Here is a 15489-nt window from a genome sequence, read left to right as displayed (position 1 = left end):
TTAAACGATTGGAATCATTTGGTATCAAGGACCAAGTCCTAACCTGGTTTGTTTCATTTCTATCGAATCACTCTTCTGTAGTTAGCTTCAATGATGAAAAGTCAAAAGTCTATTCCCTAAACTATGGTATCCCCCAAGGTTCTATTTTATCCCCTCTTCTGTTTAACATCTTCCTTTTTCCACTCTTAAGCATAGCTCAATCATTAGGTTTTACACCTTTCGCATACGCTGACGACATTCAACTTCTTCATCCTCTAGACCCTGAAAACCAGGAAGACATTATTTATGTTAAGCCAGTTTTTTATAATTTCAAGTTTATTGTTGATAGCTGTAAACTCGAAATTATAAAAAACTGGCTTAACATAAATAAACTAGCACTAAATATTAAGAAAACCAAATCGATGCTTTTTACGTGGAAAAGGGATATAACACTAAGTACTCCTTTTTCCCTTAATAACTCCGAATTAGAATTGGTCCCCACTTTAAAAATTTTAGGCGTCATAATCGATGATAAACTTACATACCACGATCACATCAGCAATATAGTTAAATTGTGTTTTTTTAAATTACGTTTAATTCGTTCAATATCTAAATTCCTGGAGCCTAAATCCATAAACATTTTAATATATTCCTTGGTAATTTCCAAAGTTGACTATTCTAACTCTCTTCTTCTCAATGTTTCACAAAAGGAAAAAAGAAGGCTCCAACTAATTCAAAATACGGCCGTTAAACTGATCCACGATGCAAAGAAATACGATTATGTTACTCCCCTGCTGATTAAATCCCATTGGCTCCCGGTCAGCCATCGCATCACTTTTAAAATACTATTCTCAGTTTTTAAAACTTTGAGTTATAATGAGCCTCAATTCGTAACCAGGATGTTAATACCATATAATTCCCCACGATCTCTCTGTTTGACTTCCCATAATCTTCTTTCCATTCCCTCTCTGAAAATCATAAGCACCAGAAGGCACGACATGTTCTCGGTTATGGCCCCTCAACTATGGAACCTTTTACCTCAATATATTAGAGAACTAAAAGACTTATCATTGTTTAAAAAAACCTTAAAAACTTATCTTTTCAATGATGCATTCGATCTTTTACTTTCTATTCAATAATCTTTTTTCTTTTCATCTAATAATATATGAAGCCAATTTGGCATTAAATTTACCCTCCCTTTTGTTCATTCCATTAATGTTTTTCTTTCTTACTCAATTAGCATTGTAACTCTGCCCCTTTTTCCCTCACGACTCACGTTAGTTTTACCCCATACTGTCATTGTCACTTTGTACGTCAGCACCAGATATTTATTTGTATATTTCTTTTATTATATTGTACATCGCTTAGTATATTAAACAAGCGATTCATTAAATACTAATAAAACTTGGAACTTGAGCATGTCACTTAATCCTCTATTACAAAGCAACATATTAAATGTTGGCAGATAAGACTTGCACAGCTAACAAGGGGCCAGAACTGAATCTGGCACTCTGCACAGGTTCTACTTCTTCATTTCTCTGTGTCTCTCTCTACCAATTTTGAGGCATAGATCACAAGATGTCTGCCTGGCACTGGTCCTAATTCCCAACTACTGCAATTGCCATCAAAGCCCACTCCAGTTTGAACCTAAGAATATAAGAATAGCCTTACTGGGTCAGACCAATCAAGGTCACATGTACATGACAAAAACCCAAGAAGTAGCAATAGTCTAAGCTACTGATCCAGGACAAGCAGTGTCTTCCCCCATGTTTTTCTCAATAACATACTATGGACTTTTCCTCCAGGAACTTGTTCTAACCTTTCTTAAATCCGGCTACGCTATCTTCTCTTACCACATCCTCTGCAATGCCATTTATGAGGCCCAGACCATAGAAGTCTGCCTGGCATTGGACCATTTTTCCCAACCTCTATAACAATTGCCTTAGGTACAAACTTAGATTGTGAGCCCACTAAGGACAGGGATAATACTTACTTTAACTGAATACAACTTGTTTTAGGAAAAGGCGTGAGCTAAAAAAAACCCCTTTTTGATGTTTGCAGTATTGATTTAGAAACTTTGCTTCCTGTAATTAGTTTTCCATTACAATTCAGTTTTTTCACGTAACGGTCTTTCTTTAGCGAAAATTTTTTGCCTGTGATATATGGGTGGTAGAGAGTGGGATCACCTCACCAGTTATCTGAGGCTTTTTCTTTTGCTTCTAAGACTTGATTGGCACAGCTGTTTTATATATTTTCAACAGTTTTTGCTTTTTTAGTCAAAAAAAATATAATGCATAGATGCTTCACCACAGACTGATTGCCTGATCTTTAAACATAAGGTGAATATTTCCCCATAACTTTTAGACAAAACACCACACAATGCAACACACTGTCCCTTATCAAAACTGTGGAAGATTCAGACTTCTACCTCCCTTTTAGGATCTAACAAGTCAGCATTTCACACCTGTTTCTTCCCCCTAAAACTGTTTAGTGGCATTTGAGGCTTGCAACTGGCACCTACTAGATCTGTATCACTTGCCTCTCTCCTCCTTTATAAAATGTCTGGGCTTTGTCTTCCAATAGGCTGCTAAATTGACTCCACATTCTTTATCCTTTCATTCAACCTCTGAGCCCCAGCTTTTTTCTTACTATAGCTCCCAGTTTTCTTGTTCCTTACATCAATGGTCCCCAACCTTGTCCTGGAGGACCACCAGCTAGTCGGGTTTTTGGAATAACCCTAATGAATATGCATGAAAGAGATTTGCATATAATGGAGGTGACAGGCATGCAAATCTGCTCCATGCATATTCATTAGGGCTATCCTGAAAACCTGACTGGCTGGTGGTCCTCCAGGACAGGGTTGAGAACCATTGCCTTACATCAGGGGTGCCCAACGCGTCGATCGCGATCGACAGGTCGCTCGCTCAGGCGACCCCAGTCGATCGCAGAACGGGTTCCCTTCTTCCCTTCTCTTTTTTCCCCTCCTGACTGGCCCGCTCCTGAATTCTGCTGCTGCCTCCGCTGCTCAACATTAAAAAAAAAAAACAAAAAAAGGCTTGGAGAACTTATGCTCCGGGGGCTAACATGTGCTTGTACCGGCTTCCCTTCGCTTCCCTCTGAAACCGGAAGTTATGTCCGGGGAGGGGGAGGGGGTAAGAAGGGAAGCCGGCACGCACATGTTAGAGCCCTGTTCGCGGGCTAAAGCGGGAGACAGGTCAGTGAAGCTTGCGATTTGCTCTTCTTGCTGCCAGGTCCTGCCTACTTTCTGTTTCCTCAAAGGCAGGACCCGGCAGCATTTTTCCCAAAATGTCGATCTTGGGCCGATCAGCCTTCCTCTTCCCGACCTCAATTGTGCCGTCGGAGAGGAAGTTCTGGCCAGCGGAACTTCCTCTCCGACGGCAAAATTGACGTCGGGGAGAGGAATGCTGGTGGGCCCGAAGCAAGGAGAGCTTGGCCGGCGGCGGGCGGCTTTGGGGGCCTGTTATCCGATGGCAGCGGCAGAAGCAGTGGCTTGTGGGTGGGCAGGGAGGGAGAAAGAGGGCAGGCAGGGAGACAGAAGGAAAGAAGAGAAACAGAAAAAAAGAATGGGGGCATGAAGAGAGAAAGAAAGAGAGGGCAAGGAGAGAAGAAGAAAACATTGGGGGGGGGGGAATGAGGTCAGGAAGAGAGGAAGCATACAGGCTAAAAGAAGGGAAGAAAGATTGGATGCACAGTCAGAAGAAGAAAGTGCAACCAGAGACTCATGAAATCACCAGACAAGGTAGAAAAAATGATTTTATTTTAAATTTAGTGATCAAAATGTGTCTGAATTTATATCTGCTCTCTATATTTTACAATATGGTCCCCTTTTACTAAACCAAATAGAGGTTTTTAGCGCAGGGAGCCTATGAGCGTCGAGAGCAGCGCTGGGCATTCAGCGCAGCTCCCTGCGCTAAAAACTGCTATCGTGGTTTAGTAAAAAGGGAGGGGGTGGGTATTTGTCTATTTTTGTATGGTTGTTACTGAGGTGACAGTGCATAGAGTCATCTCCTTTGACCTCTTTGAAAAACCCCCAGAATAGGAATGATAATTAACAATTGTATGCGTACAGTGTGCGTTGTGTTTTTTTTTAAAATTTTATTGTTGGTAGATCATTTTGACTTGGTCATTTTAAAAGTAGCTCGCAAGCCCAAAAAGTGTGGGCACCCCTGCCTTACATGAACTCACTTCCTGTCAATTCAGAGTTCCTAGGAACCATCACTTCCGGCATTCTTGGAAATTCATTGCCTTTCAGAGCTCTGTTGTGTTTTCTTCAGCTCCTCCTACTGCAGGGCTACAGAACAAATAATGACATGCTGTCCAGCATGCTACACACTACAGGTGCATAACAGTATGGTCTTTGCAAAATATTCTGTACCTTTAAAATTACTAGTTGGCAGTTTTTCAAACATATGAAACGGGGGGGATGGTTATAATTACACAGAAGAAAAGAAGAAACTTGCTACCATACCACTCAGCTAAGTCACAGAAGTGATGATGTGCATGACTGTGGAGGATAATGATCTGTATTTTCAAGGTGTTACATGCATCACCAGATCTAATTTTCTGTGTAACTCTTCCCTGGCAATGTTGGTTCTTGTATAAGAACTGTAATAAACTTCCATGGAGGTTAAACTTGGTTTCAAGCGTCTCATTAGGCTTTTCTTTTTCGCACTAATACTGCTGGCTTTTCTCTAGGTCTGACACTTTTTCTGTTCCACTGCTGGTACTAGTTAGAAATAGTTGTGTCATCACTATCAATTTGATGAGCTACTATACCAGAACCATCCTCTAATTTTATTTTCTGCCAGTTTTCCCCGATGACCTTCCCCAGATGTACCTGTCAGTACAAGATTATCTTTCTTCTCTTCACTTCAATACTCTGATCAGTGTCATATTTATATTCTTAACCTCACCTTTCAGCATAATGAAGGTAAAAGAGAAACCTGGATTCAATAAGACAAGCCTTCCTTCCCACTGCAATTACTATAAAAACATCCATTTGTTTTATGCTGTTGTCTTGGCTTCTTTTCCTGATGCTGTATTTTTTTTCTTGGCATGAAAAACGCATCTGCAGCCTGCACCAGACAGACTCTTGTTTGGTTGTGATGTGTCATTTTAGGGATAGTCATGCCAGGAGAATAGTAATAGTAGAAATAGCTGTGTGTGATTCTTGTGTGTGTCCAAAAGAAGCTATCATAATAGGCTCAGACCAGTGGCGTACCTAGGGTATGTGGCACCCGGGGCCCATCATTTTTTGACACCCCCCCCCCCATGTAAAATTTTTTTTTTTTTTTTTGCAATAACCATGAAATGGAATAAATGGTCAGAATAGAAACAGGCAGTGAAAATTTTCTTTTATTGAACCTCATATATGTAACCATTATTCCAAACATAACAAAACATAAATTATGTCTAAATTGTCATGACATTAGAAGTACATATGGAGTAGTTGCAGGCAGTGGCGTACTTAGGGTATGTGGCACCCAGGGCCCATCATTTTTTGACCCCCCCCCCCATCTATATGAAAAATATGATTTTTAGTACCAATCTACATATCGCACCACAAGAGTGTACCTAGGAAAAGGCTGCATCTTAAACACTGCAGTGAGCACTAGAACACCAACACATACATTGTAAAACTAAACAAGCCAGATCCCGCACAGTCAATTGGTCCTGTAGTCAATGCCAACTGAAAACTATGTCTTTTTCATACACACAGAACAGAGATACACCCTCGCCCAAAATGGAATAATCACAAACTAAAAATAGAAATATGTAGACAAAAGTTAAACTGATCCGCCAAGAAACCAGACCCTGGATACAATGCAACACCACAAAAAACAGTAACACATGTCCTCTAAAACAGTGCAAAATATAAAGACAGTAGATGTAAATTTGAAAAAACTGATACATAACAATCACCACTTTATAAATTAACAAATAAAAATAAAACAAATAATGAGATATAAAAAAATACAATTTTATTGGACTAATCCCCGTAAGCTCGGTCCCCATCCCCGCAAACCACCTGATTCCATCCACACAAGCCTTGAATTGTTTATATTAAAGTATAAAAAGAAACAATATTCTGTACAATTGTCAATTTATAAATCAGCGTCTTCTCCCCACTCTCTTCCCCATTTCCCTTCAGCATCCTCAGCCCACTCTCTCTCCACTTTCCTTCAGCGCACGCACATAAAAACAAGCAAGTAATTTTATATCATTTTCATTCTATTCATTCATAGAAATTAAAGTCTAGATAATGCCAGTCACATAACAAAACATGATTTTACAAAAATAATTCCCTGCAGTCAAGCCTGCAAGGATTATTAGATGTCTTTCAGCAGTTCCCCTCCCTCCCTCCCCCTTACCTTTGTGGCCAAGTCAAAATGATCTACCAACAATAAAATTTTAAAAACACAAAGCACGCTGTACGCAGAGAAAATGTTAATTATCATTTATATTCCGCGGGTTTTCAAAGAGGTCAAGGCAGATGACTTTATGCAATGTCACCTCAGTAACAACTATACAAAAATAGACAAATATTCCCCCTCCCTTTTTACTAAACTGCGATAGCGGTTTTTAGCGTAGGGAGCTGCGCTGAATGCCCCACGCTGCTCTCGACACTCATAGGCTCCCTGCGCTAAAAAACTCTATTGCGGTTTAGTAAAAGGGGGCCATAGTGCAAAATATAGACAGCAGATATAAATTTTCAAAACGGACACATTTTGATCACTAAGTTGAAAATAAAATCATTTTTCCTACTTTTTTGTCTGGTGATTTCATGAGTCTCTGGTCCTTCTTCTGATCCTTCTTCTTTCTCTCTCCCCCTGGCTCCCCTCTTTATTTCTGCCTTTCTTTCTCTCTCCTCCTGGCCCCCCTCTTTCTTTCTTTCTCTCCCCTTGACCCCCCTCTTTATTTCTGCCTTTCTTTCTCTCCCCTTGACCCCCCTCTTTATTTCTGCCTTTCTTTCTCTCTCCCCCTGGCCCTCCTCTTTCTTTCTGCCTTTCTTTCTCTCCCCCTTGACCCCCTCTTTATTTCTGCCTTTCTTTCTCTCCCCTTGGTCCCCCTCTTTATTTCTGCCTTTCTTTCTCTCCCCTTGGTCCCCCTCTTTCTTTCTGCCTTTCTTTCTCTCCCCTTGACCCCCCTCTTTATTTCTGCCTTTCTTTCTCTCCCCTTGGTCCCCCTCTTTCTTTCTGCCTTTCTTTCTCTCTCCCCCTGGCCCCCCCTCTTTATTTTTTCCTTTCTTTCTCTCTCCCCCTAGCCTGCACAAAGCCATCGTGCCGATTTCTCCACTTCCACGATTCTTTCCCTACCCTCACCCCCAAGCCAGCAGCCGATTTCTCCCTGCTCCTTCCCCGATGTCCTGATGTCCTGAACTTCATCGGGCAGCAGCAGCATTCACAATTCACTGATGTTGCCCGCTTCAGGCCTTCCTCTCTGTCGGGTCCTGTCTTCATGAAAACTGGAAGTAGGCAGGACCCGGCAGAGAACAAGGCCTGAAGCCGGCAACAGCAGCGAATTGTAAACGCTGCTGCTGCCCGAAGAAGGTAATGGAGCACCGAGGCAGTCCGCTGATCCCCCCTCCCAGCCGAACCCCCGCTGACCCTCCTATCTCCCCCCCCCCCCGTGAACCTTTCCGACCTTCCCAGCGAGAGCAGCAAACCTCCTTCGCGGCTTTCTCCTCCCTCTGCCGCGTTACTGATGACGTCATCAGTGATGCGGCAGAGGGAGGATAAAGCCGACGCTACTGGAGGGAGGTTTGCTGCTTTCGCTGGGAGGGTCAGAAAGGTTCACTTGGGGGGGGGGGAGAGAGATAGGATGGTCAGCGGGGTTTCGGCTGGGAGGGGGGAGAAGCGGTCTGCCTTGGTGCTCCAAGGCCTGGCGCCATTACCTTTTTCGATAATGGCGCCGATGCTGCTTTCGCTGGGAGGGTAGGAGCGCGATAGGGACCGGGCCAGCTGTGCACCCCCCCCTAAGGCGGCACCCGGGATGGACCTCCCCCTCGCCCCCCTTGGTACGCTACTGCCCTGGGGAAACAGCCTGCAACAAGATCGCGCGATGCCAGAGATTTTTGCCTGCTTCGGCTGTTTCCTCCGCCGCGGTCCCGCCCCTCCTCTGACATCAGAGGAGGGGCAGGACCGTGGCGGAGGAAACAGTCGAAGCAGGCAAAGATCTCTGGCATCGCGATCTTGCTGCAGGCTGTTTCCAGACGCGACACCCGGCGCAGGGGGGGTAACCGGACCGGGAGCACCCCCTCAGGGCTTGGTACCCGGGGCGGACCTCCCCCCCCGCCCCCCCACCCCCCTTGGTACGCCACTGGCTCAGACTCAAAGGAAGGGTTTGGTTCAGTTTTGCTTATTTGGGCCCTGGTATAAATAAAAGTTATTTTTTTTTCCAGCTGTGCTTTTTTATGTCAAAGCTGTTTCTTTTTTGTAGCTGTTCCTACTGTCTTGCTGGCATAACACATCATCCTTACAAGTGTAGTGTATATTATTACTCTTTATATAGACTTGCACTCAAAAGGAGTCAATTTTCAAAATGCAGAGAAAAAGTAGTTAAAAATTACATATGCTACCAGTTTCACAAGTACTCTGTACAGTAATGGCAAAATATCTAGGACACTGTGGGGGACATTTTGTAAATTTACAATATAGGCGCCTATCTCTTGTCAATCACACTTAGGCACCTATTACAGAATCACACCTTACTTAAAACTTAGGTGCCGGTAACATAGGCCAGGATTTTAAAGGCCTACCTTATAGGCTCCTAAGTCCTGTAGAGCAGTGGTTCCCAACCCTGTTCTGGAGGACCACCAGGCCAATCAGGTTTTCAGGCTAGCCCTAATGAATATGCATGAGAGGGATTTGCATATAATGGACATGACAGGCATGCAAATCTGTTCCATGCATATTCATTAGGGCTAGCCTGAAAACCCGATTGGCCTGGTGGTCCTCCAGGACAGGGTTGGGAACCACTGCTTTAGAGAATAGTGCATAGTAGTGCCTAAGTCCTTCTCTGCCCCTAAACACGCCCGCTTTGGAGTTTGGCGCCAGTAGGTAACATGCGATAGGTGCCTAGCTTTTGTAGAACTGCAAATGAAATAGGCACCTATCACCCAATTAATTTTTATTTTTTTCCATTTTGAGCTTGTTAACGTTCATAATTGGAGCCAATTTACTAATTAAGTTAGGCGCCTCTTATAGAATCCCCCCCCCCCTGTGGGTACAACAGCATCACCTGGTATGTGAAGTGGCAGTGCTAATTGCTCTGAAAGCTGACCTGTGCAGTGCCTACCCAAACTGTTCCCTAAGGTTGCAAGAAAATCATCTGGCTTACCAACTGTAGTGATACTGTTCCTTTAGAGTTCTTGAGAGCGGCTGCTGTGGCTTCAAAGATGATGAAGTTAAACACAGATTTATTATAGCTTCTATATAGCTGGCTTCTGCCATCACTACTGCCAGAAGGATAAGAAAAAGGATTCTGGTCACTCACTATATCTTTCGGGACAAGCTGACTTCTATTTTTTTATCTAGCCAAAAGTCTCCCATTTTTACAAGTTACTACTTATCCACTTGTTTGCTTGTTCTTCAGTTTTACTTTTACTTACTTACTTTTTTTAATTTTTATTATTTCCTTTAAATATTTTGCTTACATTAAGGAGAAAAAAAAAGAATGGAAGCTGTAAACTCGCTCCGAAATTCCACAGTGGCTGTGAAAGTGTGGCAGAGACTAGGCATACCAACCAGAGAAGGGTGAAAGGATGAAGCATTTCAAATACTGGTACACTCAAAGTATCTAGTCCACCACTCATCTTCTGTTCGCATTTTCAGTTACCAATCACATTAGTACAGAAACATAGAAACATGATGGCAGATAAAGGCCAAATAGCCCATCTGCAGTAACCATTATCTCTTTCTCTCTCCGAGAGATCCCACGTGCCTATCCCAAGCCCTTTTGAACTCAGACACAGTCTCTGTCTCCACCACCTCTTCTGGGAGACTGTTCTATGCATCTACCACCCTTTCAGTAAAAAAGTACTTCCTTAGATTACCCTGGAGCCTATCACCACTTAACTTCATCCTATGCCCTCTCATTGCAGAGTTTCCTTTCAAATGAAAGAGACTCGACTCATGCACATTTATATTACATAGGTATTTAAATGTCTCTATCATATCTTCTCTCTCCCGCCTTTCCTCCAAAGTATACAGATTCAGATCTTTAAATCTGTCTCCATACGCCTTATGATGAAGACCACATAACATTTTAGTAGCCTTCCTCTGGACCGACTCCATTCTTTTTAAATCTTTTACACAAAATTGTACACAAAATTCTAAATGAGGTCTCACCAAAGACTTATACAGGGGCATCAATACCTTCTTTTCCCCACTGACCATACCTCTCCCTATGCAACCTAGCATCCTTCTAGCTTTTGCCATCAACTTTTCAACCTGTTTGGCCACCTTAAGATCATCACATACAATTACACCCAAGTCCTACTCTTCCATCGTGCACATAAGTTCTTCACTCCCTAATCTGTACCATTTCCCTCTGTTTTTTGCAGCCCAAATGCATGACCTTGCATTTCTTAGCATTAAAGTTTAGCTGCCAAATTTCAGACCATTCTTCAGGCTTCGCCAGGTCTTTCTTCATGTTATTCACACCATCCGGCGCGTCTACTCTATTGCAGATTTTGGTATCATCCACAAAGAGGCAAATCTTTTCAGCAATATCATTTATAAAAATGTTAAAAAGAACAGGCCCAAGAACAGAACTTTGAGGCACAACACTGATAACATCCCTTTCCTCAGAGTGATCTCCATTGATCACATCACAACCCTCTGCCGCCTTCCACTCAGCTAGCTCCTGATCAGCCTGTTACTTTGGGACCCATCCCAAGGGCACTCAGTTTATTTATTAGACGTCTGTGTGGAACACTGTCAAAGGCTTTGCTAAAATCTAAATACACCACATCTAGCGCACATCCTCTATTCAATTCTCTGATCACCCAGTCAAAGAAATTGATCATATTTGTCTGACAAAACCTACCTCTAGTGAATCCATGTTTCCTCCGGTCCTGTAATCCACAGGATTCCAAAAACTTGACCATTCTCTGTTTTAAAAGTGTTTCCATTAATTTGCTTACCACAGAAGTCAGACTTACCGGCCTGTAATTCCCTACTTCTTCCTTACTTCCACTTTTGTGGAGAGGGACCACATCCACCCCTTCTCCAGTCCTCCGGTACCATTCCCGACTCTAGAGACTCATTGAAAAGGTCAGTCAGCGGAGCTACCAGAACTTCCCTTTGATTTAAAAAAAAAAAAAAAGTACCTGACCAACACAGAACATTTCATTCATCACTACATCTACGTTTGCTTAAGTCTTGCACGTTAAGTACTGGGTGATTACATGCCCCACAACTACTATACGTCTTTCAGAAAGCTATGCCATTCATTATTGTCACAGTATTTGTAGTGACTTTAATGCACATTGTAATAAAAGCAAAGAAGACTATTTCCTTGTTTAATTTCGTCACTTTCCCCTTAACTAGCTTCTTAAGCCATATGGTGAAGGAATCAGGATAATCAACAAAAGAAATCTGTAACACTTGTTTCTGTGATGAGCTCAAATCCCAGCTTCCAAAATGGAAAGAATGTCATGCAAATTGGAGTCATTACCCAACGCAGCGTAAGCAGATTATTCTTCCTCCTATCAGGGCTTCATGAAACATTCAATATAGTTAATTACAGTATTCTGCTGTGCAAGCAAAGAATGAAATCTGTTCAGGCACATGGTAATGGTGCGGTTCAACTCTAAATGTGCCATAAAGCCTCTAATAATAATAATAATAATAATAAAAAAAGGGTTACAGGTTTATTTCATGAAGATCTTTTCCCCTTAAAGTGAAAGGGAGAAACTTATAGAATCAGATCCCAAGACCCATATTCTGCAAAGTGCGTTCCGATTTTAGGCAGCTGTAGGCATCCTACAACTGTCTAATCAGCCAATTGGGATGCACGTTTAAAAAAAAAAAAAAATGCTCTCCAGGCAGCCCGCCTATATTGAAGGCGCCTACGGGAGCCTAGGGAGGCCCGCAAGACCGCTTAAGCTTGCCTAAGGCTAGGCGGTAGCCTTAGTCCAGGGGTGTCAAAGTCCCTCCTCTAGGGCCGAAATCCAGTTAGGTTTTCAGGATTTCTCCAATGAATATGCATGAGATCTATTAGCATGCACTGCTTTCATTGTATGCTAATATATTTCATGCATATTCATTAGGGAATCCTGAAAACCCGACTGGGCCCTCGAGGAGAGACTTTGACACCTGTGCCTTAGGTGAACCTAGGCGGCCCTACGCGTCTTCCTAGTAGAGTGGGAGACGTTTACAATGTTGGTCAGCAAAATGCTGGCCTACACTGTAAGTAGATGCGGCCGCTATACTTATTGCGGCAAGGGATCTCCCTTCTGCGATAAGTATAGCAGCTGTGGCCGCCTGTTCCTCCCCTGACGATCGCTGGCAGTATGCAAGTACTACTATTAATTGTCAATCATAGGACCAACTTTAATGAGGCGCACTCTCACTTTCATATGTAATATCCAAAATTATTACGTCAAACGCTTCAAAAGCTCATCTATATATCGCTGTTAACGAACCGTTGCACTTCAAGATATTAATGCTATTCCAGTGCATAAACATGTGTAACTTATCTAGACTGTAGAAAGAGCTAACTGTACAATGCAGAATGGACAATATGGCATTGTGAACTTTGATTGATAGTGGGACCCTTGAATAGTACAGCACAGACAGAGAGCAGCTCTGAATGTGTAGCTCAGAAGGTACCTTGAGACTTTCAACTGCAGTGAGGATAATCAGGGTAATTAGCTCTTCCAATTCAGTGAATGGAGAAATTTGGATACTGGAGATGGATAACAAAATAAATACTTTCATTCTTTTTTAGCAAGGGACATTATGAGTTATTATGCACTTTAAAGCAAGCAAAATTCAAATGAAGTATAAAGTGAATTGGGGTAGATGATACTGAGAAAAGATTGTTTATCTAGGGCTGTGGTGTGATTCCTATCAGCTAAATCCGAGAACCTGTAGCAGTATATAAGGTTTAATTCCTTGACATTCAACTCTTCTCATAGTATGATGGTGAAAGGGGATACTCAGAAGTAACCTCAAAAAATACTTTTTCACGAAAAGGGTAGTGAACGCGCAGAACAGCCTCCCAGTGGAGGTAGTGGAGACGAAAACTGTATTTGAATTCAAAAAAGCTTGTGATACGTACACTGGAACTCTAAGGAGAAGAAGGAATGGTTGACTGCATGGATAAGCAGACTAGATAGGCCATATGGTCTTTATCTGCCTTCATTATTTTTCTGTTTCTATGAAACTAATTAAATCCTTCCAGTTTGGTAGAGTCCAATCTCCCATTGAAAAAGAAGTCTTCTTAGGAAGAGTTCTGTGAGTTCTTTTCACCCAGAACTGCTCCTGGCACTCCTCCTCCCTAGCTGAAAAAAAACAGAATATGGAAGAAGAAAATGTACAAAATATCAGAATATAAGCTTCTTGAAACTCTTTCAGAAACTTTGTCATTAGTTAACAGAACATTGGAATACTTGAAGAAGGTTCTCTACTAGAAACACTGCAATGTTCTAAAAGAAATCTAATCTTGAAGAAAGGTGGTTTAGACCTATTAGAATAGATTATACAAATTATAAGATCATTACAAATCTTCATTTTTAACAAAAAAGTTACTGAAAAAATTATTATAATTCAGTAACCTTGTAGAAAGGACTAGGAGTTTGGATTATGGCCAGGTGGGCTTTTGCCTAGAACATGGGGCAGAATCAGCTTTGATCATGCTCCAGGACAAGGTACCGAGATACATGAAAGCTACAGTACAGGTCTTGCTAATTATCATTTTCCTCTCCTCCATATTTTATTTATATAGCTGAAAAAGACATTTCAGTCAAATGCTGTGAACTGTTAAAGGTGAGCGGTAATACCCTACTTTTGCTGGATCATTTTTGAGTAAGCATTCTGCAACTATCTTTTTTAGCCAAGCTAGACCATTTTCTTTTAATTGGCATGTTCCGTGGGGATCTTGTTTACCTCCTTTATTATTAAATTGTTATATGTAACCTTTGGGAAATTTGGTATGGAACACTGATTTTAAAAGGTTTAGTTATGCATATGACATCCTACTCTTGTTCTCTTAGGTTGGAAACTGCTTCCATTTTGCAAAATGTCGATTCTGGGCTAAAGGAAATTGCAGATTGGTTAGCTTGTAATAATGTAATTGGTTGGCTTGATTTATGATGTTTATTATGTATTTCATATGTTATTTCTATATTATCTGTATTTTGTGTATGTGATTTTGTAACCCACTGAAGGATTTAAGCGAACTAGAAGTTTTTTAAATAAATAAATTTGATCTTGGTTTCTCAGAATATTAACGGTCTCTTTTACAAAGCCGTACTAGCAGCTGTGCCACGCTAATGGCCCCGAAGCCCATAGAGTTTAAAGGGCTTCAGGGCCGTTGCTACGTGGCTTTGTATAAGAGGCAGTAAATTCCTACTGTTTAAATACCTGGACCCTTTATGTTGGAGACAGGGTATTGTCTCTGAATTGGGGTTATGTACTCCTTAGCAAAGAGGGGGAAAAAGGCTTAAAAATGTATATAGCTACCTAGTTTTCTTTGACATCCCACATTTCTAATGTGGTTGATTTTCATTAAGTTAAAGTTAGTTCAGACACTTCATCTGCTTTTGAAAGAAAAATGGCTTAGGATAGTGATGTAGTTTAATGTTTCAGTACATTTAGACTATTGGGCTGTCTTAATGGTCTCCAGCTATATATCTCTGTTGAAACATCTACATAGGTTTCTAGTGACCTTAAGATACACTTTAAGCATTTCAAGTTTTACATGGGTTAGGATCCAGTCCCTTTTATAACAGTACTTCTAAGTATCAACCTAGAAGATACAAGAGGGCCTAATGGAGATATATCAGCACACACGTGGGCCTTCTGGGTCAAGGCACCTACTGTTTGGAATGATACACTAAGTGAGGTTGGAATGGAAACAGACTATGCTTCATTAAAAAAAAAAAAAAAGCTGAAAACTTGTTTTTTCTAGCTTGTTTGACATGGGGCACCTCATGTGAAATGGGTGAAAAAGCAAAGTGGCAGGAGGAAAGATATCTGAGTTTTTATTGTATTTAATTGTTTTATAGTTTTACAATATTTTGTACTGATTGTGAACTGCTTTGGATGACTTTTTGCCAGTAAGGTGTTCTATAAATCTGTTAGACAATACTACACTCAAACTAAATTCCATGCCCTCCAGCCATACCTTTAGTAGGGCATGTCTGGTCTGGACAGGGAAAGTTGTAACAGAAAGACTTGTCAGGTAAGACAAACTGCTCAGCAATAGATTTTTTTTACCCTTCAAGTTTCAAGTTTATTATGGTTTGATATACTGCTTTAG

General features: G+C 41.5%; 1 protein-coding gene across 6 annotated transcripts in view; it reads right to left on the bottom strand.

Moving 5' to 3' along the window:
- Positions 1-15489, bottom strand: part of ZFYVE28 (zinc finger FYVE-type containing 28) — a 304842-nt gene that overhangs the window by 117246 nt on the left and 172107 nt on the right. The window contains exon 1 of one of the 6 annotated variants that reach the window (XM_033950660.1): positions 13288-13306. The exons of the other annotated variants lie outside the window; for them this stretch is intronic. The gene's annotated coding sequence lies outside the window, so the exon portion shown is untranslated. Of the gene's footprint in view, positions 1-13287; positions 13307-15489 lie in introns of those variants that run through there. 6 annotated transcript variants of the gene reach the window in all.

The sequence above is a fragment of the Geotrypetes seraphini genome, chromosome 1 (assembly GCF_902459505.1).
Source record: "Geotrypetes seraphini chromosome 1, aGeoSer1.1, whole genome shotgun sequence".
Classification (NCBI taxonomy): domain Eukaryota; kingdom Metazoa; phylum Chordata; class Amphibia; order Gymnophiona; family Dermophiidae; genus Geotrypetes; species Geotrypetes seraphini.
Note: the sequence above shows the minus strand (reverse complement) of the source record. Positions and strands in the feature narration are given on the sequence as shown.